The sequence below is a fragment of the Pseudochaenichthys georgianus genome, unplaced genomic scaffold, assembly GCF_902827115.2.
Source record: "Pseudochaenichthys georgianus unplaced genomic scaffold, fPseGeo1.2 scaffold_1862_arrow_ctg1, whole genome shotgun sequence".
NCBI lineage: Eukaryota > Metazoa > Chordata > Actinopteri > Perciformes > Channichthyidae > Pseudochaenichthys > Pseudochaenichthys georgianus.
Window position 1 is genome coordinate 1 of NW_027262612.1, and position 26,321 is coordinate 26,321.

At 40.8% G+C, this 26,321-nt stretch overlaps 22 non-coding genes across 22 annotated transcripts; all 22 read left to right on the forward strand.

The window, feature by feature from the left end:
• The first annotated feature begins 7,899 nt into the window (after window positions 1-7,899).
• On the forward strand, window positions 7,900-7,971 carry trnag-ucc (transfer RNA glycine (anticodon UCC)). The gene has a single exon. It is a non-coding gene; the product is annotated as a tRNA-Gly (tRNA).
• Window positions 7,972-8,914: 943 nt separating this feature from the next.
• On the forward strand, window positions 8,915-8,986 carry trnag-ucc (transfer RNA glycine (anticodon UCC)). The gene has a single exon. It is a non-coding gene; the product is annotated as a tRNA-Gly (tRNA).
• A 210-nt stretch (window positions 8,987-9,196) lies between these two features.
• On the forward strand, window positions 9,197-9,268 carry trnag-ucc (transfer RNA glycine (anticodon UCC)). Its single transcript has one exon. It is a non-coding gene; the product is annotated as a tRNA-Gly (tRNA).
• Window positions 9,269-9,519: 251 nt separating this feature from the next.
• On the forward strand, window positions 9,520-9,591 carry trnag-ucc (transfer RNA glycine (anticodon UCC)). The gene has a single exon. It is a non-coding gene; the product is annotated as a tRNA-Gly (tRNA).
• An 855-nt stretch (window positions 9,592-10,446) lies between these two features.
• trnag-ucc (transfer RNA glycine (anticodon UCC)) lies at window positions 10,447-10,518 on the forward strand. The gene has a single exon. It is a non-coding gene; the product is annotated as a tRNA-Gly (tRNA).
• Window positions 10,519-11,346: 828 nt separating this feature from the next.
• On the forward strand, window positions 11,347-11,418 carry trnag-ucc (transfer RNA glycine (anticodon UCC)). The gene has a single exon. It is a non-coding gene; the product is annotated as a tRNA-Gly (tRNA).
• Window positions 11,419-11,581: 163 nt separating this feature from the next.
• trnag-ucc (transfer RNA glycine (anticodon UCC)) lies at window positions 11,582-11,653 on the forward strand. Its single transcript has one exon. It is a non-coding gene; the product is annotated as a tRNA-Gly (tRNA).
• A 209-nt stretch (window positions 11,654-11,862) lies between these two features.
• trnag-ucc (transfer RNA glycine (anticodon UCC)) lies at window positions 11,863-11,934 on the forward strand. The gene has a single exon. It is a non-coding gene; the product is annotated as a tRNA-Gly (tRNA).
• A 251-nt stretch (window positions 11,935-12,185) lies between these two features.
• Window positions 12,186-12,257, forward strand: trnag-ucc (transfer RNA glycine (anticodon UCC)). Its single transcript has one exon. It is a non-coding gene; the product is annotated as a tRNA-Gly (tRNA).
• A 251-nt stretch (window positions 12,258-12,508) lies between these two features.
• Window positions 12,509-12,580, forward strand: trnag-ucc (transfer RNA glycine (anticodon UCC)). The gene has a single exon. It is a non-coding gene; the product is annotated as a tRNA-Gly (tRNA).
• A 210-nt stretch (window positions 12,581-12,790) lies between these two features.
• Window positions 12,791-12,862, forward strand: trnag-ucc (transfer RNA glycine (anticodon UCC)). The gene has a single exon. It is a non-coding gene; the product is annotated as a tRNA-Gly (tRNA).
• Window positions 12,863-13,113: 251 nt separating this feature from the next.
• trnag-ucc (transfer RNA glycine (anticodon UCC)) lies at window positions 13,114-13,185 on the forward strand. Its single transcript has one exon. It is a non-coding gene; the product is annotated as a tRNA-Gly (tRNA).
• An 855-nt stretch (window positions 13,186-14,040) lies between these two features.
• trnag-ucc (transfer RNA glycine (anticodon UCC)) lies at window positions 14,041-14,112 on the forward strand. Its single transcript has one exon. It is a non-coding gene; the product is annotated as a tRNA-Gly (tRNA).
• Window positions 14,113-14,321: 209 nt separating this feature from the next.
• On the forward strand, window positions 14,322-14,393 carry trnag-ucc (transfer RNA glycine (anticodon UCC)). The gene has a single exon. It is a non-coding gene; the product is annotated as a tRNA-Gly (tRNA).
• Window positions 14,394-14,879: 486 nt separating this feature from the next.
• On the forward strand, window positions 14,880-14,951 carry trnag-ucc (transfer RNA glycine (anticodon UCC)). Its single transcript has one exon. It is a non-coding gene; the product is annotated as a tRNA-Gly (tRNA).
• A 251-nt stretch (window positions 14,952-15,202) lies between these two features.
• Window positions 15,203-15,274, forward strand: trnag-ucc (transfer RNA glycine (anticodon UCC)). The gene has a single exon. It is a non-coding gene; the product is annotated as a tRNA-Gly (tRNA).
• A 209-nt stretch (window positions 15,275-15,483) lies between these two features.
• On the forward strand, window positions 15,484-15,555 carry trnag-ucc (transfer RNA glycine (anticodon UCC)). Its single transcript has one exon. It is a non-coding gene; the product is annotated as a tRNA-Gly (tRNA).
• A 251-nt stretch (window positions 15,556-15,806) lies between these two features.
• trnag-ucc (transfer RNA glycine (anticodon UCC)) lies at window positions 15,807-15,878 on the forward strand. Its single transcript has one exon. It is a non-coding gene; the product is annotated as a tRNA-Gly (tRNA).
• A 7,243-nt stretch (window positions 15,879-23,121) lies between these two features.
• trnag-ucc (transfer RNA glycine (anticodon UCC)) lies at window positions 23,122-23,193 on the forward strand. Its single transcript has one exon. It is a non-coding gene; the product is annotated as a tRNA-Gly (tRNA).
• A 208-nt stretch (window positions 23,194-23,401) lies between these two features.
• trnag-ucc (transfer RNA glycine (anticodon UCC)) lies at window positions 23,402-23,473 on the forward strand. The gene has a single exon. It is a non-coding gene; the product is annotated as a tRNA-Gly (tRNA).
• A 486-nt stretch (window positions 23,474-23,959) lies between these two features.
• On the forward strand, window positions 23,960-24,031 carry trnag-ucc (transfer RNA glycine (anticodon UCC)). Its single transcript has one exon. It is a non-coding gene; the product is annotated as a tRNA-Gly (tRNA).
• A 1,605-nt stretch (window positions 24,032-25,636) lies between these two features.
• Window positions 25,637-25,708, forward strand: trnag-ucc (transfer RNA glycine (anticodon UCC)). Its single transcript has one exon. It is a non-coding gene; the product is annotated as a tRNA-Gly (tRNA).
• The last annotated feature ends 613 nt before the right edge of the window (window positions 25,709-26,321 follow it).

Below are 26,321 nucleotides of genomic sequence, written 5' to 3' on the forward strand. Positions count from 1 at the left end.
CACGGATCAGAATCTAATCAATACACCATTTTCCCAGCTCTGTAATGAAATGGATGACAAGCAGGTGTGCAAACTTGTCACCTTTTGAATCCAAAATAGGTCGTTTGTGTGATTCATGTAGATCTGCAATACAAATATTATTTGGGGCATGGGCAAGGTTGCCAACTCTGGGTACCTGGCTGGATTGAGATTTCGATATCATGGGTTTAATTACACACATGCGCACGAAATGACTGCTATCGTGTCAGTAGCGGGACCTTAGCATATATGTAGGATATGTATATAATATATATATAAATGCACAATATTGGACACAGACTATAAAAGGGCACCCAGTTTCATTCACTAATGAAAGTCAAACACATGTTTGTTTCCACTGTTTTATTGTGTGCCTGTCATGATAAGCAATTAATTGACTTATCAGCTCCTGAGTATTTTTTTTTTGTTGGGTAATCTATGGTAGGGCTAACTCATACAGTGGTGGGGCTCAAATCAGTATTTGAAATGTAATTACATATTGATTGATTGATTGAAAAGTTTATTAACAGCTTGTATATTGGGTACAGTACAGCTCAAAAAATACAATTGTCAAGGGGATGCAGACCAGAGAAAGACTTTCGTCTTGTTTACATCAGGGTCCCCCATTTCCAATTCATCATGTCATTTAAGACATATAAGACATATTTGACATACAGATGGCTATATCGCCCCCTTGACGGTGAAACGCCACGCATGAGGTTTGGATTATTTCCCTGTCTCAATCCAAATGGAACTGTATGAAATAAAAAGGCACATTTGTGTGACAAAATTGACATGCTGAAAACCCAACCCCGCAGCGGCGCTGTCTGGGGGGATTTTTTTGAAATACTAACATAAAATACACATTCTCTCTTGAGATGAAAAATAAATCCATCGACAGTATTACTACACGACATATTTAAATGAAGCTGAACCTGCTGCTCCTCACAGAGGAAAAAGGCGGTGTGAACTACTTTACATTTGTGGATAAGGGTGGATATCCCCCACTGTCCTGTGTGTGAAAAATGGAAGACAGCCCACACCTATCAATCATCAAACCGTGGGGTCCTATTTCATTTTCAGCATGAAGCGAACTGAAAAACCTTTCCGGCTAACGTTAGCTTTAGTACTCTTGTTCTTGAGTAGAAGTAGCAGAGTGTAGGAATACTACGTTACAGCAAGAGTACTGCATTAAAAATGTTACTCAAGTGAAAGTAGAAAAGTATTCTCATCAAAATATAGTGGAAATAGCGACAGTAAAGGTAGTCGTTGTGCAGATTGGTCCATTTCAGAATAATATATGATGTGTTTTATAATGATTGATCTGGTAGACCTGCAGCTAGTCTGAAGTACTTTGTAGACTGCAGGGTAGCTGGTGGATTCACTCCAGGTGGAACTAAAGTCTGATTTAACACTTGATTATATTTCACATAATTCATCCAGATCCGCAAAGTAACTGAAGGTATGAAATACATGTAGCGGAGTAGAAATACACCATGTACCTCTGAACTGTAGAAGTAGAAGAATAAAGTGGCAAAACATTTAAATACTCAACTAAAGTACAAGTATCTCAAAATAGTGCTCAAGTATAGTCCCTGTTGAGTTTATGAACTTAGTTACACCAGTGGCTATACAGATAGAAAGACTAAGCCTTACACAGAGGCATGAAAACACATCTATGAAAAATGCTCAACAATGCTGCCAGAACCACAAACTGACTGCTACAATTAAAATAAATGCCTCTATCCATCTCCATCAGATGTATATAGCACCTTTCAATGCAAGGCAATTGAAAGTGCCTTACAAAAAATGAAAGACATTAAGCATTAAAAGAAAAGCTAATAAAATAAGCATTAAAAGGACAAATACATGGATAAAAATTACAGTGCAGTTTAAAATATGAATAGTTCAATTTAACATTAAAAAGGAGAAGTTACATGGATAAAAGTTACAGTGCGGTCTAAGATATGACTAGTTCAATTAAAAGCATAATAACTGAACGCTGCTTCTCCATGTTTAGTTCTGACTCTGGGGACAGGAAGCTGACCAGTCCCTGAAGACCTGAGAGATCTGGATGGTTCATAGTTTAGCAGGAGGTCAGAGATGTATTTTGGGCCTAAACCATTCAGTGCTTTATAAACCAGCAGCAGTATTTTGAAATCTATTCTTTGACACACAGGAAGCCAGTGTAAAGACTTCAGAACAGGAGTGATGTGATCCACTTTCTAAGTGTTAGTGAGGACTCGAGCAGTGGCGTTCTGAATCAGCCGCAGCTTCCTAATAGATGTTTTAGTGAGACCTGTGAAGACACCATTGCAGTAGTCCAGTCTACTGAAGATAAAAGCATGGACACGTGTCTCCAGATCCTGCTGTGACATTAGTCTTTTAATCCTAGATATGTTCTTTAGGTGATAGTAGGCTGATTTAGTAACTGTAAATCACTTACACGTGTGTGTGTGTGTGTGTGTGTGTGTGTGTGTGTGTGTGTGTGTGTGTGTGTGTGTGTGTGTGTGTGTGTGTGTGTGTGTGTGTGTGTGTGTGTGTGTGTGTGTGTGTGTGTTTGTTTGTTTGGTTGGGGGTAGCCAGATGTTCTTCTTTGTGCCTTTAGGCCATAAAACCCCCAATGGTCGCTCTGTGGTCTTGCTCAGATTCTCTGCCCCTCCAAAGGTCACGCCTGTGATTGACCTCGGGTGCAGGATTTTAGGAGCAGAGGAAAGGGGAGATTCCGTCCAAAATGCAAACCTCTCCATGACTTGTCTTTAAAACGTTCTTTAAGTCCTGTATTAAGTCTTCTGTTATGTAGCGGAAAATCCCATTTAAAAATGAAGAGCAAAATAGTTTAGTTTACTTCTCTGTCTGTTCGGATTTGGAAATGTTTATGATTTATTTTGTGTGCTCGTGAACGAGAGAAGGAGAAAAAAACATCTACCTTTGAACTGCAATTACTTATCTTAAAAATTGCAACATTATACTCCTTTAAAAAAATTGCTCAATTCATTTAAACACATTTATTATGTGCACAATAAAACCTCAACAAGTATATTGATCCTGGCTTAACCAGCGACCTTTACTCTATTGTTCATAAGCTCAGTAGTTGACAACTATTAGGATTGTAGTAATGTCTGTATAGACCAATTGTACTAGAAATAATTTGAAACAGTTTAATAAAGAATGTTAAACTATATTTAAACTGTAATTGAACTTCAACGTATATCAATTATCTGATTCCAGTGGCCAGTTGGAAACAGACAATCAACAAGGTTTTCATTTTGCAGCAACAGCGCAAAAGTTTCAATTACTGTCTGACTATATTGCACTACATTGCATTTAGCTGACGCTTTTATCCAAAGCGACTTACATTAAGTACATTCGACTAGGAAGACACAACCTTGAAGAAAACAGAACCCTATAAGTACATCAGGCCTCACAGAGCCAAGCACCTCAAGTGCTTCTCAACTGGCTATAGATAAGCCAGTCCTCATGTCTGAGTCTGGTTCTGTCTTATCTTCTTTGTTTTGGAATGTGTTCAATACATTACGTTTTTTTTTATTATTCATTATTACCATATAATACATAGATTTAAGAATAAATGAAACAAATAATACAACATTGAGCTGTTTGAGCTTTTCATCTTTACATTATTGTTTTATTTCTCTCAAGTCATGTAATTTTGGTGAAATAACTGAAGTTTTAGTTCATTTTACCCTGGCTGTGGACTGATTCATTATGAGTTGTTACAACGCATGCACAAGACGGCGGGTAGACAAACAAACACGAAACAATTATACAAACAAACACTGCAGTTAGACAAACAAACATAAAAACTCTCAACAACTCAGCCTGACAAAAACTCTTCCAGCCTATTTTAATCCGAATTAGGGAGACTTTCAGAGGGGCCACTAATTATGAGAGCCCTCAATACTCATAATTCCCGTGTATCAGCAAACACAGCCAAATTCAGCAATTCATACAACATTCTCAAACCACACATTGAGCACTTTCTTTAGTTCAAAAGCGTCAATAATCGCGGATAATGCTGTATGCTCCTTTTTTCTACGTGCAGCTCTCCCCAGGGGGCGGATAATCGGCACCTCAGCAGAAATGCTATTTATCCTCTGAAAACTCCTAAATTCGGCGATTTGTTTAAATACAAATCTTGCGACATTGCTTCTAATTCAGAAAATCCACTTTGCTGGTGCATCTCTCAAAAGTTTCTCTGAATATTTGTTGTGTGTAATTGCCTGGTGAGTTAATTCCAAGAAGCACACACAGAGGAGATCGATGAAATTCGATATTCCTAGGTTATCATTAGCCCCAAATATTCTCATAGTTTTCACATAAGCCGTGTTTGCTCGTAGACACCTGTCCCAGCAACAAACACGGGGAAATCGGACAGGACAATATCCCCTTGACACCGATTCCTGAGGTTATAGATTAGCCTCCAGATGTAATGAGTAGAGAAACCCAAAAAAAATGCAGCAGCTCAGTTCTCTCAGGTAATTTTAATACACCGTTGATCTCAAACGCTGGCGAGTCAATCTCAAAATAGAAATGTACTCACCAATGTTTCAAAGATCTGAAGGTGCCTGTTCCGTGACGCCAATCTGTGAGAGAAACTTCTGCTCAGCAATGTTGATGGAAGGAATGGAAGCTGGAGTCCGCTTTATATCAAACACCTGAGTTTATTGAGAGCCACGGCCGGGAGCATTGGCAGGGTTCTCACACGACTTCATCATGTGATTCCCCAGCCAACACTGAAGATTACACAGAAACACAGCGCAAATCTACACAGATAATCAAGGAGGAGCCTCTATTTCGCGCGTCTTCTGATCGATAATTACAAACACCTGGATTCAGAGACAAAGACAGTCTGTTAAAGCCCTCTGGCAGTTAGTCACAGTCCCCCAACAGGAAAGCGGAACCTTTAACCCTTTAACCTTTAAACCTTTAAACCCCTGCTCTAAGTTATGGCAGACCTATGTGAAACACAAAATGCTTTTTGGTACAAACACTTAAACAAAATATTTCCCTCACAATCTTAAGATAAGATAATATATACTTTATTGATCCCAAGTTGGGAAATGTTTTTGTTACAGCAGCATGTACTACTTTGTTCTACTCCACTACAATTCAGAGGTTAACCTGGTATTTTTACTCTACTACATTTATTTTTGTTACTTTGCAGAGTCTGATTAATGATGTGAAATATAAACAACCCTTAAATCAGACTTTAGTTACACCTGAGTAAAATTCAGCCTTCTCAGTTTGTCTGTTTTGCACATCCTCCTGTTAATATCTTTGGACGTCCTGCACTAAACTGTTTTATTGTAGAGATCACTACAGTATCTTCTAGATATTTTCCATTCTATATTTCTATCATTGACCCCTATTTTGTATGTAGGCTACTCTTAATATTTAAATGTTTTCATCAATAACTAAATAAATATAACTTATTCAACAACTACATTCAATAACGTGCTTTAACCACTAGGAGGTGTGGTTTAGACCAGTGGTCTAGTTAATAAAACATAATAATATCGTACATAATATGACTATTCACTTTATTGTGAGTTTAAAACAGAACGGTAAATGAAAATACAGTTTCAGTCTCTCGATGTGAAGCTTATGCATTGTACCATGAACCTGTATAGACCTGTAACAGTCAACTGCATGAGGAGTTGGAAAGGTAGTTCAGAAAATCAGTAATATCTTTAAAAACTACAAAAAAGTCCCTTTATATCAGCTGTGCACCCTTATGGTGTAAATACAGACTATCTACTAATTGGATCAAATATAAAAGTCAGCTGAATTAGTGTTGATACTGCAAGGAGACGTATTGTGTGAAAATAAATGGAAGATGTTGTTTAATTGTTGATATATTTATGGTTCACGTCACGTATTCAGTTTTGGCGGCATCTCTTCCAGTTTGTCAAAAGGTCTTCTGATCAGGGCTCTATAAATACATATCTAGGGCAGATATGTAATATGTAATGCAGCCGAACCGTGTATTACAATGCCATTATGTGATGACTTTCAAAGAGAAAAACAAGAACACTCGGAATAAAGTATTATTATTATTATTTTTAATGTTTTCCGATTTCATATCACATAAACACCACATCCCGACGTGCATTGCGGCGTGATTTTAGCCTATCAAAAGCTCTGAAAACAGAAATGTGTCTCTCAGAATCGAAAGAGAAAAACCTATGGGAAAGACACAAAAGCTCAACCTTGACAAAACTGAAGTGCTTTTCCTTCCGGGAAAAGATTGTCCCACTCTTGACCTGACTATCAACATCGGCACCTCTGTTGTTTCCCCGACCCAGACTGCAAGGAATCTGGGTGTGATCCTGGATAACAAACTGTCCTTCACTGCAAATATCGCTGCTACAACCCGCTGCTGCAGATACACGCTCTACAACATCAGGAAGATACGTCCCCAGCTGACCCAGAAAGCGACGCAGGTTCTGGTCCAGGCTCTCGTCACCTCACGCCTAGACTACTGCAACTCCCTCCTGGCTGGTCTACCTGCATGTGCCATCCGACCTCTGCAGCTCATCCAGAATGCAGCGGCTCGTCTGGTCTTCAACCTTCCAAAATTCTCCCACACCACGCCGCTCCTCCGCTCCCTTCACTGGCTTCCGGTAACTGCTAGAATCCACTTCAAGACACTGGTATTTGCGTACCATGCTGCGAATGGATCTGGCCCTTCCTACATCCAGGACATGGTTAAACCGTACACCCCAGCACGTGCACTTCGCTCTGCATCAGCTAAACGACTCGCTGCACCCTCGCTGCGAGGGGGACCCAAGTTCCCATCAGCAAAAACACGTGGATTTGCTATCCTGGCTCCAAAATGGTGGAATGAGCTCCCCATTGAAATCAGGACCGCAGAAAGCTTACACACCTTCCGGCGCAGACTGAAAACTCATCTCTTTCGACTCCACTTCGAGCGATAGAATGACTAACAAAGAACTGCTAACAGAGCACTTATATACTAATAAAGGACTGGCTTATCTAAAGCCAGTTGAGTAGCACTTGAAACGATTGGCTCTTTGAAACTTGATGTTCTTATATGATTCTGTTTTCTTCAAGGTTGTGTCTTCCTGGTCGAATGTACTTATTGTAAGTCGCTTTGGATAAAAGCGTCAGCTAAATGCAATGAAATGTAAAAAAAGCATTGTACACAATTTAAACCAATTAATGTCGTATAATTAACTAGGATAAACTGATGTTTTTTTAGTGGATGAGTAGTGCAGATATCACTGTTAAATCATTTGATCATTGGTTTTATTATGAAAACGGCGAGACCGGAAATACTGTTTTCAACCCGTAACTTCACATGGAAGCTTGCCGCATATACACGTTCTCCTGACGAAATCTCAAATCATCTTCGTAATATCTATCAAACTATAGATCCTACATATCGACTGGACGTGGATTCTAAAAGTACAATATATACTTCTCGCTAGAAATCTAATCATAAAGCGTTTTAATGGCCAAATTATCCTACAATTTAGGATTTTACAGAGAGGGTTATTTGTGAATAAACAACCCTCTGTAACGTTTGCATTGAACGGGAGCACTCGAGGCCGACAATTTTAAAATGTAATTATAGGTCGTATTAAGCGCTTGAACAAACGACATATTTGGTCGTAATAAGGGCTTAAAACAATCGACCCATATGGTCGTATGAGTTGGAGGACTTGTAGTGTTATAGTGGTGACTTTTAGTACATTTAGTAGCAGCGGTCGGAGAAATAGGAAACTATGCAATGAAAATACGTTTGTGTAGCGATGGTTGTATAGTGGTGACTTTTAGTACATTTAGTAGCAGCGGTCGGAGAAATAGGCAACTATGCAATGAATAGACTTTTGTGTAGCGATGGTGGTATAGTGGTGAGCATAGCTGCCTTCCAAGCAGTTGACCTGGGTTCGATTCCCAGTCATCGCAGTTGTTTCTTCTATACTGAACTTTGATGCATGAGAATCCAGTCTGATGAAACCGGACAAAAACCTCTTAACCAAAGCAATGGTGGTATAGTGGTGACTTTTAGTACATTTAGTAGCAGCGGTCGGAGAAATAGGCAACTATGCAATGAAAATACTTTTGTGTAGCAATGGTTGTAAAGTGGTGACCTTTAGTACATTTAGTATTAACAGTTGGAGAAATAGGCAACTATGCAATGAAAAGATGTTTGTGTAGCGATGGTGGTATAGTGGTGAGCATAGCTACATTCCAAGCAGTTGACCTGGGTTCGATTCCCAGCCATCGCAGTTGTTTCTTCCATACTGAACTTTGATGCATGAGAAGCCAGAATGATGGTTCACATTAGGGTCTTTGGCTAACAATGGGAAAAGGGAACACCGTCAAAATCTTTTTCCCAACTATTCAGCACAGTATGCTTCATTTTAAATGCAGGATTACTTTTGGCATAAACCTTTCGGAGAAATTGGAAACTATGCAATGAAAAGACTTTTGTGTAGCGATGGTGGTATAGTGGTGAGCATAGCTGCCTTCCAAGCAGTTGACCTTGGTTCGATTCCCAGCCATCACAGTTGTTTCTTCTATACTGAACTTTGATGCATGATAATCCAGTCTGATGAAACCGGACAAAAACCTCTTAACCAAAGCAATGGTGGTAGAGTGGTGACTTTTAGTACATTTAGTATCAACAGTCGGAGAAATAGGCAACTATGCAATGAAAAGACGTTTGTGTAGCGATGGTTGTATAGTGGTGACTTTTAGTACATTTAGTAGCAGCGGTCGAAGAAATAGGCAACTATGCAATGAAAATACTTTTGTGTAGCGATGGTTGTATAGTGGTGACTTTTAGTACATTTAATAGCAGCAGTCGGAGAAATAGGCAACTATGCAATGAAAAGACGTTTGTGTAGCGATGGTGGTATAGTGGTGAGCATAGCTGCCTTCCAAGCAGTTGACCTGGGTTCGATTCCCAGCCATCGCAGTTGTTTCTTCCATACTGAACTTTGATGCATGAGAAGCCAGAATGATGGTTCACATTAGGGTCTTTGGCTAAAAATTGGAAAAGGGAACACCGTCAAAATCTTTTTTCCCAACAATTCAGCACAGTATGCTTCATTTTAAATGCAGGACTACTTTTGGCATAAACCTTTCGGAGAAATTGGAAACTATGCAATGAAAAGACTTTCGTGTAGCGATGGTGGTATAGTGGTGAACATAGCTGCCTTCCAAGCAGTTGACCTGGGTTCGATTCCCAGTCATCGCAGTTGTTTCTTCTATACTGAACTGTGATGCATGAGAATCCAGTCTGATGAAACCGGACAAAAACCTCTTAACCAAAGCAATGGTGGTATAGTGGTGACTTTTAGTACATGTAGTAGCAGCGGTCGGAGAAATAGGCAACTATGCAATGACAATACTTTTGTGTAGCAATGGTTGTAAAGTGGTGACCTTTAGTACATTTAGTATTAACAGTTGGAGAAATAGGCAACTATGCAATGAAAATATGTTTGTGTAGCGATGGTGGTATAGTGGTGAGCATAGCTGCCTTCCAAGCAGTTGATCTGGGTTCGATTCCCAGCCATCGCAGTTGTTTCTTCCATACTGAACTTTGATGCATGAGAAGCCAGAATGATGGTTCACATTAGGGTCTTTGGCTAAAAATTGGAAAAGGGAACATCGTCAAAATCTTTTTCCCAACTATTCAGCACAGTATGCTTCATTTTAAATGCAGGATTACTTTTGGCATAAACCTTTCGGAGAAATTGGAAACTATGCAATGAAAAGACTTTTGTGTAGCGATGCTGGTATAGTGGTGAGCATAGCTGCCTTCCAAGCAGTTGACCTTGGTTCGATTCCCAGCCATCACAGTTGTTTCTTCTATACTGAACTTTGATGCATGATAATCCAGTCTGATGAAACCGGACAAAAACCTCTTAACCAAAGCAATGGTGGTATGGTGGTGACTTTTAGTACATTTAGTATCAACAGTCGGAGAAATAGGCAACTATGCAATGAAAAGACGTTTGTGTTGCGATGGTTGGATAGTGGTGACTTTTAGTACATTTAGTAGCAGCGGTCGGAGAAATAGGCAACTATGCAATGAAAATACTTTTGTGTAGAGATGGTGGTATAGTGGTGAGCATAGCTGCCTTCCAAGCAGTTGACCTGGGTTCGATTCCCAGTCATCGCAGTTGTTTCTTCTATACTGAACTGTGATGCATGAGAATCCAGTCTGATGAAACCGGACAAAAACCTCTTAACCAAAGCAATGGTGGTATAGTGGTGACTTTTAGTACATGTAGTAGCAGCGGTCGGAGAAATAGGCAACTATGCAATGAAAATACTTTTGTGTAGCAATGGTTGTAAAGTGGTGACCTTTAGTACATTTAGTATTAACAGTTGGAGAAATAGGCAACTATGCAATGAAAAGATGTTTGTGTAGCGATGGTGGTATAGTGGTGAGCATAGCTGCCTTCCAAGCAGTTGACCTGGGTTCGATTCCCAGCCATCGCAGTTGTTTCTTCCATACTGAACTTTGATGCATGATAATCCAGTCTGATGAAACCGGACAAAAACCTCTTAACCAAAGCAATGGTGGTATAGTGGTGACTTTTAGTACATTTAGTATCAACAGTCGGAGAAATAGGCAACTATGCAATGAAAAGACGTTTGTGTAGCGATGGTTGTATAGTGGTGACTTTTAGTACATTTAGTAGCAGCGGTCGGAGAAATAGGCAACTATGCAATGAAAAGACGTTTGTGTAGCGATGGTGGTATAGTGGTGAGCATAGCTGCCTTCCAAGCAGTTGACCTGGGTTCGCTTCCCAGCCATCGCAGTTGTTTCTTCTATACTGAACTTTGATGCATGATAATCCAGTCTGATGAAACAGAACAAAAATATCTTAACCAAAGCAATAGTGTTATAGTGGTGACTTTTAGTACATTTAGTAGCAGCGGTTGGAGAAATAGGCAACTATGCAATGAAAAGACGTTTGTGTAGCGATGGTTGTAAAGTGGTGACCTTTAGTACATTTAGTATCAACAGTCGGAGAAATAGGCAACTATGCAATGAAAAGACGTTTGTGTAGCGATGGTGGTATAGTGGTCAGCATAGCTGCCTTCCAAGCTGGGTTCGATTCCCAGCCATCGCAGTTGTTTCTTCCATACTGAACTGTGATGCATGAGAAGCCAGAATGATGGTTCACATTAGGGTCTTTGGCTAAAAATTGGAAAAGGGAACACCGTTAAAATCTTTTTCCCAACTATTCAGCACAGTATGCTTCATTTTAAATGCAGGATTACTTTTGGCATAAACCTTTGCAATGAAAAGACTTTTGTGTAGCGATGGTGGTATAGTGGTGAGCATAGCTGCCTTCCAAGCAGTTGACCTGGGTTCGATTCCCAGCCATCACAGTTGTTTCTTCTATACTGAACTTTGATGCATGAGAATCCAGTCTGATGAAACCGGACAAAAACCTCTTAACCAAAGCAATGGTGGTATAGTGGTGACTTTTAGTACATTTAGTATCAACAGTCGGAGAAATAGGCAACTATGCAATGAAAAGACGTTTGTGTAGCGATGGTGGTATAGTGGTGAGCATAGCTGCCTTCCAAGCAGTTGACCTGGGTTCGATTCCCAGCCATCGCAGTTGTTTCTTCCATACTGAACTTTGATGCATGAGAAGCCAGAATGATGGTTCACATTAGGGTCTTTGGCTAAAAATTGGAAAAGGGAACACTGTCAAAATCTTTTTCCCAACAATTCAGCACAGTATGCTTCATTTTAAATGCAGGATTACTTTTGGCATAAACCTTTCGGAGAAATTGGAAACTATGCAATGAAAAGATTTTCGTGTAGCGATGGTGGTATAGTGGTGAGCATGGCTGCCTTCCAAGCAGTTGACCTGGGTTCGATTCCCAGTCATCGCAGTTGATTCTTCTATATTGAACTGTGATGCATGAGAATCCAGTCTGATGAAACCGGACAAAAACCTCTTAACCAAAGCAATGGTGGTATAGTGGTGACTTTTAGTACATGTAGTAGCAGCGGTCGGAGAAATAGGCAACTATGCAATGAAAATACTTTTGTGTAGCAATGGTTGTAAAGTGGTGACCTTTAGTACATTTAGTATTAACAGTTGGAGAAATAGGCAACTATGCAATGAAAAGATGTTTGTGTAGCGATGGTGGTATAGTGGTGAGCATAGCTGCCTTCCAAGCAGTTGACCTGGGTTCGATTCCCAGCCATCGCAGTTGTTTCTTCCATACTGAACTTTGATGCATGATAAACCAGTCTGATGAAACCGGACAAAAACCTCTTAACCAAAGCAATGGTGGTATAGTGGTGACTTTTAGTACATTTAGTATCAACAGTCGGAGAAATAGGCAACTATGCAATGAAAAGACGTTTGTGTAGCGATGGTTGGATAGTGGTGACTTTTAGTACATTTAGTAGCAGCGGTCGGAGAAATAGGCAACTATGCAATGAAAAGACGTTTGTGTAGCGATGGTGGTATAGTGGTGAGCATAGCTGCCTTCCAAGCAGTTGACCTGGGTTCGATTCCCAGCCATCGCAGTTGTTTCTTCCATACTGAACTTTGATGCATGAGAAGCCAGAATGATGGTTCACATTAGGGTCTTTGGCTAAAAATTGGAAAAGGGAACACCGTCAAAATCTTTTTTCCCAACAATTCAGCACAGTATGCTTCATTATAAATGCAGGATTACTTTTGGCATAAACCTTTCGGAGAAATTGGAAACTATGCAATGAAAAGACTTTCGTGTAGCGATGGTGGTATAGTGGTGAGCATGGCTGCCTTCCAAGCAGTTGACCTGGGTTCGATTCCCAGTCATCGCAATTGTTTCTTCTATACTGAACTGTGATGCATGAGAATCCAGTCTGATGAAACCGGACAAAAACCTCTTAACCAAAGCAATGGTGGTATAGTGGTGACTTTTAGTACATGTAGTAGCAGCGGTCGGAGAAATAGGCAACTATGCAATGAAAATACTTTTGTGTAGCAATGGTTGTAAAGTGGTGACCTTTAGTACATTTAGTATTAACAGTTGGAGAAATATGCAACTATGCAATGAAAAGATGTTTGTGTAGCGATGGTGGTATAGTGGTGAGCATAGCTGCCTTCCAAGCAGTTGACCTGGGTTCGATTCCCAGCCATCGCAGTTGTTTCTTCCATACTGAACTTTGATGCATGAGAAGCCAGAATGATGGTTCACATTAGGGTCTTTGGCTAAAAATTGGAAAAGGGAACACCGTCAAAATCTTTTTCCTAACTATTTAGCACAGTATGCTTCATTTTAAATGCAGGATTACTTTTGGCATAAACCTTTCGGAGAAATTGGAAACTATGCAATGAAAAGACTTTTGTGTAGCGATGGTGGTATAGTGGTGAGCATAGCTGCCTTCCAAGCAGTTGACCTTGGTTAGATTCCCAGCCATCATAGTTGTTTCTTCTATACTGAACTTTGATGCATGATAATCCAGTCTGATGAAACCGGACAAAAACCTCTTAACCAAAGCAATGGTGGTATAGTGGTGACTTTTAGTACATTTAGTATCAACAGTCGGAGAAATAGGCAACTTTGCAATGAAAAGACGTTTGTGTAGCGATGGTTGGATAGTGGTGACTTTTAGTACATTTAGTAGCAGCGGTCGGAGAAATAGGCAACTATGCAATGAAAATACTTTTGTGTAGCGATGGTGGTATAGTGGTGAGCATAGCTGCCTTCCAAGCAGTTGACCTGGGTTCGCTTCCCAGCCATCGCAGTTGTTTCTTCTATACTGAACTTTGATGCATGATAATCCAGTCTGATGAAACAGAACAAAAATATCTTAACCAAAGCAATAGTGTTATAGTGGTGACTTTTAGTACATTTAGTAGCAGCGGTTGGAGAAATAGGCAACTATGCAATGAAAAGACGTTTATGTAGCGATGGTTGTAAAGTGGTGACCTTTAGTACATTTAGTATCAACAGTCGGAGAAATAGGCAACTATGCAATGAAAAGACGTTTGTGTAGCGATGGTGGTATAGTGGTCAGCATAGCTGCCTTCCAAGCAGTTGACCTGGGTTCGATTCCCAGCCATCGCAGTTGTTAGTTCCATACTGAACTTTGATGCATGAGAAGCCAGAATGATGGTTCACATTAGGGTCTTTGGCTAAAAATTGGAAAAGGGAACACCGTCAAAATCTTTTTCCCAACTATTCAGCACAGTATGCTTCATTTTAAATGCAGGATTACTTTTGGCATAAACCTTTCGGAGAAATTGGAAACTATGCAATGAAAAGACTTTTGTGTAGCGATGGTGGTATAGTGGTGAGCATAGCTGCCTTCCAAGCAGTTGACCTGGGTTCGATTCCCAGCCATCACAGTTGTTTCTTCTATACTGAACTTTTATGCATGAGAATCCAGTCTGATGAAACCGGACAAAAACCTCTTAACCAAAGCAATGGTGGTATAGTGGTGACTTTTAGTACATTTAGTAGCAGCGGTCGGAGAAATAGGCAACTATGCAATGAAAAGACTTTTGTGTAGCGATGGTGGTATAGTGGTGAGCATAGCTGCCTTCCAAGCAGTTGACCTGGGTTCGCTTCCCAGCCATCGCAGTTGTTTCTTCTATACTGAACTTTGATGCATGATAATCCAGTCTGATGAAACTGGACAAAAACCTCTTAACCAAAGCAATAGTGTTATAGTGGTGACTTTTAGTACATTTAGTAGCAGCGGTTGGAGAAATAGGCAACTATGCAATGAAAAGACGTTTGTGTAGCGATGGTTGTAAAGTGGTGACCTTTAGTACATTTAGTATCAACAGTCAGAGAAATAGGCAACTATGCAATGAAAAGACGTTCGTGTAGCGATGGTGGTATAGTGGTCAGCATAGCTGCCTTCCAAGCAGTTGACCTGGGTTCGATTCCCAGCCATCGCAGTTGTTTCTTCCATACTGAACTTTGATGCATGATAATCCAGTCTGATGAAACCGGACAAAAACCTCTTAACCAAAGCAATGGTGGTATAGTGGTGACTTTCAGTACATTTAGTATCAACAGTCGGAGAAATAGGCAACGATGCAATGAAAAGACGTTTGTGTAGCGATGGTTGTATAGTGGTGACTTTTAGTACATTTAGTAGCAGCGGTCGGAGAAATAGGCAACTATGCAATGAAAAGACGTTTGTGTAGCGATGGTGGTATAGTGGTCAGCATAGCTGCCTTCCAAGCAGTTGACCTGGGTTCGATTCCCAGCCATCGCAGTTGTTTCTTCCATACTGAACTTTGATGCATGAGAAGTCAGAATGATGGTTCACATTAGGGTCTTTGGCTAAAAATTGGAAAAGGGAACACTGTCAAAATCTTTTTCCCAACAATTCAGCACAGTATGCTTCATTTTAAATGCAGGATTAATTTTGGCATAAACCTTTCGGGGAAATTGGAAACTATGCAATGAAAATACTTTTGTGTAGCGATGGTGGTATAGTGGTGAGCATAGCTGCCTTCCAAGCAGTTGACCTGGGTTCGATTCCCAGTCATCGCAGTTGTTTCTTCAATACTGAACTGTGATGCATGATAATCCAGTCTGATGAAACCGGACAAAAACCTCTTAACCAAAGCAATGGTGGTATAGTGGTGACTTTTAGTACATTTAGTAGCAGCGGTCGGAGAAATAGGCAACTATGCAATGAAAAGACGTTTGTGTAGCGATGGTTGTATAGTGGTGACTTTTAGTACATTTAGTAGCAGCGGTCGGAGAAATAGGCAACTATGCAATGAAAAGACATTTGTGTAGCGATGGTGGTATAGTGGTGAGCATAGCTGCCTTCCAAGCAGTTGATCTGGGTTCGATTCCCAGCCATCGCAGTTGTTTCTTCTATACTGAACTGTGATGCATGAGAATCCAGTCTGATGAAACCGGACAAAAACCTCTTAACCAATGCAATGGTGGTATAGTGGTGACTTTTAGTACATTTAGTAGCAGCGGTCGGAGAAATAGGCAACTATGCAATGAAAATACTTTTGTGTAGTGTAAGGAAATATTTGTATGTATTCATGCAAACTGTGAAGAAGCTTGAAAATGATTTGTGTAGAAAACTGGGCTGGTTTTGGGCCTGCTAACATGTGGTTTTTAGAGGACACAGGAAGAGGGGGAAGGTCAGGAGTTAACATACAGTCATCCCTGATGTGGGGTGTTGATGATAATTTGGGCAGCCAATCACTGGTCTGGAAGGGAGGCGCAGATAACTCCTCCTTGGGTCAGCGAGGGATATAGACAGAAACCCCGCTGTGTTCGGCCTCTTTCTCCTCTGGCTGGCTGGCTGGCTGGCTGGCTGGCTGGCTGGCTGGCTCACGTGAGTATCAGGTAAATGTGGGATCCCACAGAACTGTATGTAATTTGTACTGTATTGATTGTACTTTATTGCATTGTATATTACCATTAAAGTGGATTATTGTTTAACGGTTACTTGTATGCTGGGTTTCCTTCATGTAAGATAACAGCTATGTTTAGGGACGCGGGGGGATTTGGAAATGCGGCCAAGTTATCATTTAAATCTCCTAACAAATGGTGATCTCGACGCTGAATAAACATGAGCTGTGGAGGGATTCAGACGACCACACTGGGTCGGGAACAAGCACTTTTAGACGCCTCGGACAATAGCAGGGCCCTGTAGGATTGTCTGTAGGCGTTTCAGAGTGTTTTTGAAGTTTGAATGGAGTATACAATGCATATGTTTTACCATGTTTGGAAAGGTATATAAAACACGTGAACGTTGATCGCCAGGTATAGAGAGTCCTGCGTGACGAGAAATTAGAGCAGTTTGCGTGGATCTCAGGTATTTTAGTCCTGAAGTGGCGTAGGAGCGGTGCAGTTTGTGGGATGTGGGTGTAAGTCCCACACGGCTTAACCTGGATGATCGATATTTCAGATCGATCCGCCGTTTATAACTGGGGGTAAAATAGCAGTCTGAGACCGAATAAGCGAAAGTGTCAGTGGACTGTTATCTGTTAAATCCTTGGGAGAGAGCGCTAACGTCACCTACATTGTGACGAGACCGGCTCCCGTTTCCCTTGTCTGTAAAAATTAATTTGAAAGGCTGACGTAAACATAACGTTGATCGCAAGGTAGGCAGAGAGTCCTGCGTGACGACATATGTAGCACGTTATCAAGCCGGACAAACTGTACGGGGAATAAATCTGTGTGATTTTTACCTGAATAATCTGTGTGACCGATTGTCTGTGATAATCACACATTCGCTCAGAAGAGTGAAGCTCATTTGTGCTCTGCTGCTGCCATCTAGTGGCTGAAAGGGGGGGAAGCACGTTAATTAAGTCAGATAAATAAAAGCGAAGTCAATATATTGCGTATATTTAACTAAATGAGCTGTCTGTAGGTTGTCATTGTTGATTAGTACAGACCTTGTTTTATGTTGGTAAATGTAATGATACAAAAGCAAGCTATTCATCACAATTGTATTTTTAGGTTATGAATAACACAAAAAGTAGTAGCATAAGGGATAAGCAGAAAGGTTTTTGAACGCTTGTCAGTTATGGCAGAAGTGCTTATGCCCGCTTCGGTTTTCAATGTTCGCCATCACGTTAAAACAGGATTGGTGGCATTTTCAGTTCATTGCTTGCTTCCACACGCCTTCCCCCTCCTTGTCTCTTTCACGACTATAGTTAATGCATTAGAACGATTGTCGGCCTTTCAAAATAAAAGCCAAAGGCCGCTGTTCGCCAGAGAGGCCTTCACAATAAAACAGTAATTAGCTTAACAATATATTTAACTTATATTGCGTCCTTAAATATTGATTTTAATTCATTACAGATCTAACCTGCTTGTAACACCACTTTGATCAAAATAATAGGATAAGCAAGTGGTTAAAGGGGGTTTCCTGTCTGGCTCATTTGATTTAGAACTGAAGTAAGGGAGAATAGTGTTTTATGAGTCATTCCTCATGGTTTCTGAAGATAAATCATCAGTTTGTCTGGACTTTGATATAGAGATAGGATCATGGTGGAGAAGGAAGACCTTTTTTGGTTTCAAATTAAAGAAGAGTTTAAGGATGAAGTAAGCAGGACTTCAACTGGCCAAAAGACATTTTAAAGTTTAATATTCTTGGTTAGCAAACAAGACATCTGATTATTATGTCACACATGATAATCTTGCTATAGAAACTAGCTTAAAATATTGGAGAAAATATGTAGATGTTCTTTCGTAGTGTGTGGAATATGTGATGCTGGATACATGTATGACTTCAATGTATAGGAGAAAATGGTTTCCTGAAAGAGTTATGTTGGGTACATATGTAGCAATGGATGAAACCATTTTTAGAGTGAGTTTTTGTAATATCATTTGTAGACATCAATTAGGTTGTTTAGATGGCATTTAACAATTAAGACAGATAGTATGATTACAAAGAGTCAGAGTGGAAAGGGTTGGATTTATTTAACCTCAGTGTGCTAGATTTTTTATAGGTAATGCGTCCCGAGACCTGGACTCCCCCTCTGAGTTAGAAAAGGCTACGATCCCGACCCTCCAAGCAGACAAAAGACCTAACCCAACGGGAGACTCCTCCTTCTCCATCGAACAGACAGAGAACCAGAGCTGAAACAACAACAACAAGACTGCAGCCAGAACTATCTCCACCTGTGGCATCCAGAACCAAACAGCATGCTGACGGGCAGAGATCTACGCTCATCAGTCCCTCAGAGGGGACCATGAAGTTCCAAGCTGAGCACAAGCGCAAAGTGTGGGACATGAGCAGAATCCGCCCTCCATAAAAACAGCAGGGAGACTGTAAAGGAGGAGATGAAATGTAAAGCAGTGCAAGAACATTGGCATGAGGGCGCATGCAGATGTAACTGGGCCAATGGCTGACAGCGGATGAAGTTACAGCTGATGGACTGAAGAGAACACAGAATCAGAGGAGTTGGCATGGTCGATTAGAAGTGAGGAGGCCGGGGTCACGGCTTGAGAAAACCAGAGGAGGAGAAAAGGAAAACGGGAATGAGTGAGTTTGCACATAAACACACTTATTCACAAAACGCACATTTAAAGCATAAATACGTAAAGGCAGAAAGATTTATTAAATTAAAAATAGCAGTAAACTATTAGAGTAAAATGAGAACACACTGAGGGTTCAGAATACAACCATATTCTTCAATCTTTTCATCAGGTTAACAAAATATTCTTTGACATTTTTATTCACGTGTGAATAAAGTAGTGGGATAGTTTTAGGAACCACTCTATAAGACAAATATTTATCTGTATGGATAATGTTAAAGGGAGAGCTGGTGCCAAGCCAGATATAGTATTCCAATCTAAATAATTGATTTCACCATTGTAGCATAGTTATTACCATAGGAAATATGAAATGACTTCTGTTTTTAAATCCTTGATAAAGGAGGGAGGAATGGTTGCATGTTCGGACATCCAGGGTTCCACACACTGCTAAAGAGTTTAACATTGGTTTTTGGGTGGACCAGAATGGATGACATGTGGTTGTTATACCATTGTTATCGTGAACAAAACATAGATAAGGACATAGTATCTGCTTGAAGATGAATGGATTTCATATCCTAGAGGGGATTAGTTATTGTGAAGACTCCACAAGGTATCTACTAATGTATTGTAAAGAACTTGAATTGACTTGATAAATAAGTGAAGATAAGAAGACGTATGGACCATAAATTAGTCAAGTGGTAAATAAAAATAGCGGAAAAGAGGGGAACTATTAAAGGGAAGTGGAAAATCAGTCTAATACACACTGATAAAAAAAAGGGGGGGGCATGAAGGAAGTATGCACTGGACCTTTTATTCGTGTGTGAATTTGGTAGTGTTTTAATTTGTTGCAGTATTGATCAGTTCAAAGGGAGAGTTTTAGTAACAGCTCTATAAGATCAGATAAATATTTATTTATATAGGTCAGGTTGAAGGGAAAGCTGGTTCTAAACAAAATATAGTATTTCAATTTGAGGTACTGGCTTCATGTTCAGACACCCAGAGTTCCATGCACGGTTAAAGAGGGTAACATTGTTCTTTAAGTGCACCAGAATTGAAGATAAATTGATAGAATGAGTTATGGAATAAATAGCAGATCTTTACAGATCCTAGTAATGTTTTGACACAAGATAGTGAAGTACACATGTTTCTGAAATAGATCTATTAGTCATTTTAATACTAATTAGGTGTAAATGAATTGCAGTAATAGTAATAGTACAATAAGGAAGTGACATTTTTTTGGCTAGACACTTTTCAGGGAATGTGGGAAACAGCAAGGAGGGGTTGGAGATATCTTGAACATTATAGTTGTAATTGTGAATTAATAAATGATGGCGCTCCATATATACAGATTTGTATAGACGGAGGATGCTGGCCTGTGCTGGAACATCTCTGCAGGGCACGACACATGGCCAAAAAGACTGAGACCAACTGACCGACAGGGTAACTTGGGAAGGCACTGTCAATGACTGACTCTGCGGTGAACCTGACCAAACCTGACTTTACAACCTGACAGTGTGAGTGGGAGTGTGTGTATGTCTGCACCTGATCAGTGCAACTGCATGATTTAAAACGATGACTAATCAAGCATGTTTTGGACTAACACATTATTTTTGTGTGATAATAATGTGTGAAATGAGAGGTTTCCTAACATTGCACAAAAGGGGAAACTGTATCTAATCTGCTTCATGATGTTTCACTCCCACAGGAGGTGCCGGTTGGAAGAATGTGAAACTCAAACTATGACATTTGGAATTCTGTTTCTTTTAGGACTGAATGATGGAGAGAAACACTCTCAAGTGTTTACTGGGAAAAATGTTTGGTATTGTCTTATAATCCATTATGACCTGAAGGTTTTCTTCCCATACAGGTTTTTGTTTGCACATGAGAATGTGTAAAAAAGGGGGAGTGTAAACTTTACAATGTACATTTTTCATTTCGGGACTGAAAGGAACCGGCTGGCACAACTCGATTGTTCAATCTGACCATTGATTGACAGTTTTAGAATTGACCTGCTCCATATTTGGGGATAAGAGATTGTTTGATGAATGTTGACATGTCTCTAATATTGATTGAGTTATAGCAGGTAACACAGATAGAGAATCCGTGGCCAAGGGGCTGCCAGAGAGATGTAAGTCCAGAATGGAATACTGGGGAGACTGACCGGTGAGTAATGTTTCAACAGACAACATCATGTAACTAGCCTGGTAAAGAAGTAAGAGCCATAGACTTTATTGTTTAGGTCATTATGGGGATATACATTTCATCTACATTTGTAATAGAAAGACATTTGATGACAGTTTGTTGGAATTTTGTATTCATTTTTTAGTAGGATAATATCTAAGAACTGACGGGTAGAACCAAAAGATCAGATTTTAATTGTCCATGTCTCAAGAATGGTACAAAAAATGTGTAAGCCATTCACTTTGTTAGTATTGTGATTTTGGTTGTTTTTGAATCCATAAGATTAGTGTGTTTCTTTACCAGAAACATTAGCAGTTCAAATCATATTTTTAGACTTTTAATGGGATCTCAGGGATTTCATTTAAATAAATACAGATGCTTGTCAGAAATTCAGAGCTATTGAAATATGTTATTTAGTTTACCTAAAGATGTTGTGGTTCTTATTTAGTGGGCACAGTCCATTTCTCCACACAGGTTGCTGACGCTGAAAGGGGGACCCGAGACGCAGGAGGCTGACTGTCAACCCCAGGCTCTCCGGCCCCGACCGAGTGACCCAGGGGACATCCCATGCCGTCCACCTACAAGGAAAGGGGGACAACTGGTACCACACTGGAGCCAGTGTGCGGCGGGGAAAACACCTGCGAGGACCCTAGACGACATCAGGACAGATCTGGCTCTCGTCATGGAGGTCGACTCAGATGCTGTCATCAGCGGATTGGAGGAGAAGGACCTCGAGGACATCCATCATCCATCCAGCAGTCGTCCCGGGAGGCATCATCATCGGACCGGAGAAGGAAGATCGGGAGGACATCTATTCAGCATCGACTCAGAAGCCGTCGTCAGCGGATCACAGGGGACTCCACTCTCCGCTGAAACAGGAGTGTGTGTTAAGTGCAACAAGACGGTGTATGGAGCCAGCCAGGCCTGCCAAGCTATGGGAAACCTCTACCATGACAGCTGCTTCACCTGCAGCGCCTGTAGTCGAAGGCTGAGAGGGAAGGCGTTCTACTATGACGCAGGAAGGGTTTTCTGTGAAGAGGACTTTCTGTACTCTGGGTTCCAGCAGTCTGCAGACAAGTGCAACGCAGGTGGACATCTAATCATGGACATGCAGGCCGGCAGGCCCTGGGGAAGTCTTACCGCCACGGTTGCTTCCGCTGCGTCATCTGCAACGAGAGCCTGGACGGAGTGCCCTTCACTGTGGACACTGAGAATAAAAAGTATGGAGACTCAGCAGACAAGGATGCAGTTTTTTGCAAGTGCCTTGTATAAATTGCACTCTCTTTTTTAAGAGTGCAAAAGAGGGAATTGTAAGGAAATATTTGTATGTATTCATGCAAACTGTGAAGAAGCTTGAAAATGATTTGTGTAGAAAACTGGGCTGGTTTTGGGCCTGCTAACATGTGGTTTTTAGAGGACACAGGAAGAGGGGGAAGGTCAGGAGTTAACATACAGTCATCCCTGATGTGGAGTGTTGATGATAATTTGGGCAGCCAATCACTGGTCTGGAAGGGAGGCGCAGATAACTCCTCCTTGGGTCAGCGAGGGATATAGACAGAAACCCCGCTGTGTTCGGCCTCTTTCTCCTCTGGCTGGCTGGCTGGCTGGCTCACGTGAGTATCAGGTAAATGTGGGATCCCACAGAACTGTATGTAATTTGTACTGTATTGATTGTACTTGATTGTATTGCATTGTATATTACCATTAAAGTGGATTATTGTTTAACGGTTACTTGTATGCTGGGTTTCCTTCATGTAAGATAACAGCTATGTTTAGGGACGCGGGGGGATTTGGAAATGCGGCCAAGTTATCATTTAAATCTCCTAACAGTAGCAATGGTTGTAAAGTGGTGACCTTTAGTACATTTAGTATCAACAGTCGGAGAAATAGGCAACTATGCAATGAAAACACGTTTGTGTAGCGATGGTGGTATAGTGGTGAGCATAGCTGCCTTCCAAGCAGTTGACCTGGGTTCGATTCCCAGCCATCGCAGTTGTTTCTTCCATACTGAACTTTGATGCATGAGAAGCCAGAATGATGGTTCACATTAGGGTCTTTGGCTAACAATTGGAAAAGGGAACACCGTCAAAATCTTTTTTCCCAACAATTCAGGAGTATGCCTCATTTTAAATGCAGGATTACTTTTGGCATAAACCTTTCAGAGAAATTGGAAACTATGCAATGAACAGATTTTGGTGTAGCGATGGTGGTATAGTGGTGAGCATAGCTGCCTTCCAAGCAGTTGACCTGGGTTCGATTCCCAGCCATCGCAGTTGTTTCTTCTATACTGAACTTTGATGCATGAGAATCCAGTCTGATGAAACCGGACAAAAACCTCTTAACCAATGCAATGGTGGTATAGTGGTGACTTTTAGTACATTTAGTAGCAGCGGTCGGAGAAATAGGCAACTATGCAATGAAAATACTTTTGTGTAGCAATGGTTGTAAAGTGGTGACCTTTAGTACATTTAGTATCAACAGTCGGAGAAATAGGCAACTATGCAATGAAAACACGTTTGTGTAGCGATGGTGGTATAGTGGTGAGCATAGCTGCCTTCCAAGCAGTTGACCTGGGTTCTATTCACAGCCATCCCAGTTGTTTCTTCCATACTGAACTTTGATGCATGATAATTCAGTCTGATGAAACCGGACAAAAACCTCTTAACCAAAGCAATGGTGGTATAGTGGTGACTTTTAGTACATTTATTATCAACAGTCGGAGAAATAGGCAACTATGCAATGAAAATACGTTTGTGTAGCGATGGTGGTATAGCGGTGAGCATAGCTGCCTTCCAAGCAGTTGACCTGGGTTCGATTCCCAGCCATCGCAGTTGTTTCTTCCATACTGAACTTTGATGCATGAGAAGCCAGAATGATGGTTCACATTAGGGTCTTTGGCTAACAATTGGAAAAGGGAACACCGTCAAAATCTTTTTTCCCAACAATTCAGGAGTATGCCTCATTTTAAATGCAGGATTACTTTTGGCATAAACCTTTCAGAGAAATTGGAAACTATGCAATGAACAGATTTTGGTGTAGCGATGGTGGTATAGTGGTGAGCATAGCTGCCTTCCAAGCAGTTGACCTGGGTTCGATTCCCAGCCATCGGAGTTGTTTCTTCTATACTGAACTTTGATGTATGAGAATCCAGTCTGATGAAACCGAACAAAAACCTCTTAACCAAAGCAATGGTGTTATAGTGGTGACTTTTAGTACATTTAGTAGCAGCGGTCGGAGAAATAGGCAACTATGCAATGAAAATACTTTTGTGTAGCAATGGTTGTAAAGTGGTGACCTTTAGTACATTTAGTATCAACAGTCGGAGAAATAGGCAACTATGCTATGAAAAGACGTTTGTGTAGCGATGGTCGTATAGTGGTCAGCATAGCTGCCTTCCAAGCAGTTGACCTGGGTTCGATTCCCAGCCATCGCAGTTGTTTCTTCCATACTGAACTTTGATGCATGATAATCCAGTCTGATGAAACCGGACAAAAACCTCTTAACCAAAGCAATGGTGGTATAGTGGTGACTTTTAGTACATTTAGTATCAACAGTCGGAGAAATAGGCAACTATGCTATGAAAAGACGTTTGTGTAGCGATGGTCGTATAGTGGTCAGCATAGCTGCCTTCCAAGCAGTTGACCTGGGTTCGATTCCCAGCCATCGCAGTTGTTTCTTCCATACTGAACTTTGATGCATGATAATCCAGTCTGATGAAACCGGACAAAAACCTCTTAACCAAAGCAATGGTGGTATAGTGGTGACTTTTAGTACATTTAGTATCAACAGTCGGAGAAATAGGCAACTATGCAATGAAAAGACGTTTGTGTAGCGATGGTTGTATAGTGGTGACTTTTAGTACATTTAGTAGCAGCGGTCGGAGAAATAGGCAACTATGCAATGAAAAGACGTTTGTGTAGCGATGGTGGTATAGTGGTGAGCATAGCTGCCTTCCAAGCAGTTGACCTGGGTTCTATTCCCAGCCATCGCAGTTGTTTCTTCCATACTGAACTTTGATGCATGAGAAGTCAGAATGATGGTTCACATTAGGGTCTTTTGCTAAAAATTGGAAAAGGGAACCCCGTCAAAATCTTTTTCCCAACTATTCAGCACAGTATGCTTCATTTTAAATGCAGGATTACTTTTGGCATAAACCTTTCAGAGAAATTGGAAACTATGCAATGAAAATACTTTTGTGTAGTGATGGTGGTATAGTGGTGAGCATAGCTGCCTTCCAAGCAGTTGACCTGGGTTTGATTCCCAGCCATCACAGTTGTTTCTTCTATACTGAACTTTGATGCATGATAATCCAGTCTGATGAAACCGGACAAAAACCTCTTAACCAAAGCAATGATGGTATAGTGGTGACTTTTAGTACATTTAGTATCAACAGTCGGAGAAATAGGCAACTATGCAATGAAAAGACGTTTGTGTAGCGATGGTGGTATAGTGGTGAGCATAGCTGCCTTCCAAGCAGTTGACCTGGGTTCGATTCCCAGCCATCGCAGTTGTTTCTTCCATACTGAACTTTGATGCATGAGAAGTCAGAATGATGGTTCACATTAGGGTCTTTGGATAAAAATTGGAAAAGGGAACACCGTCAAAATCTTTTTCCCAACTATTCAGCACAGTATGCTTCATTTTAAATGCCGGATTACTTTTGGCATAAACCTTTCGGAGAAATTGGAAACTATGCAATGAACAGATGTTGGTGTAGCGATGGTGGTATAGTGGTGAGCATAGCTGCCTTCCAAGCAGTTGACCTGTGTTCAATTCCCAGCCATCGCAGTTGTTTCTTCTATACTGAACTTTGATTCATGAGAATCCAGTCTGATGAAACCGAACAAAAACCTCTTAACCAAAGCAATGGTGTTATAGTGGTGACTTTTAGTACATTTAGTAGCAGCGGTCGGAGAAATAGGCAACTATGCAATGAAAAGACATTTGTGTAGTGATGGTGGTATAGTGGTGAGCATAGCTGCCTTCCAAGCAGTTGACCTGGGTTCGATTCCCAGCCATCGCAGTTGTTTCTTCCATACTGAACTTTGATGCATGAGAAGCCAGAATGATGGTTCACATTAGGGTCTTTGGCTAAAAATTGGAAAAGGGAACACTGTCTA